This window comes from Trachemys scripta, chromosome 21 (assembly GCF_013100865.1).
Source record: "Trachemys scripta elegans isolate TJP31775 chromosome 21, CAS_Tse_1.0, whole genome shotgun sequence".
Lineage (NCBI taxonomy): Eukaryota > Metazoa > Chordata > Testudines > Emydidae > Trachemys > Trachemys scripta.
Window position 1 is genome coordinate 71,466 of NC_048318.1, and position 779 is coordinate 72,244.

A 779-nucleotide genomic window follows, 5' to 3' on the forward strand; every position below is an offset into this window, starting at 1 on the left:
GGGGGGGGGGGGGGGGGGGGGGTGGGAGGTATTGGGGAGGTGAGGGTGGAAGGGGGGATGGGAGGTATTGGGGGCGGGGATAAAAGGGGGAGTGGGAGGTATTTGCGGGCAGGGCTAGACGAGGAAGGTCCGTGGGTATTTGGGGGCCGAGGAGCTAGACGAGAGGGCCGGGGGCATTGGGGGCGAGGCTAGACGAGGGGGGACGGGAATAGTGGGGGGAGCTCGCCCCCCCCCCCCCCTTTACCCCTCTTTACCCTCTCGCGCTCCAGGCTGCGCCACGTGCTGCTCAAGAGCCGCCTCGGGGCCACGTGACATCCCCAGGAAGCTCCGCCCCTCGCGACACAGCCAATAGGAAGAGGAGACAGAGCCCTGACCAATCAGAGCGCAAGAAGAAAGCTCCCCCCCTCCCTCCCGTGTGTGAGTGTGGGGGGGGCTGCACTGAGCCAGACCCCCCCCGCGGGTGCAGCGGGGGGGGGGCTGCGGCGAGTCAGACCCGGCGAGGGGGGGCGGGGCTAATGCTTGAAGCACCTTAGAGGCGTGTGGTAATTTTTGACGTTTTCTTCGATGCTTTGAGACCCTCCAATAAAAGTGAATATGTAAATGAATATGTAAATGAGCGGATTAATACCCGCCCTCTCCCCACCACCTCGGGCATCAGCCTCTGCCCCTCACTGCCCGGCATCCAGCCCCTGGCTGCTCCTAGCCAACAAGCAGCCCCTGCATGTCATCAGCACCCTGGGGTTGGGGCTGCTCTAGCTTTCTCCAAAGGCCTCCCACCA

The 779-nt window shown here is 64.3% G+C and overlaps 1 protein-coding gene across 1 annotated transcript in view; it reads right to left on the minus strand.

Moving 5' to 3' along the window:
• The window catches only part of LOC117868550 (nectin-3-like), a 56,472-nt gene extending 56,161 nt beyond the window's left edge, over positions 1-311 (minus strand). The window contains 1 exon segment of the mRNA XM_034754605.1: positions 255-311. The gene's annotated coding sequence lies outside the window, so the exon portion shown is untranslated.
• Between the last annotated feature and the right edge of the window lie 468 nt (positions 312-779).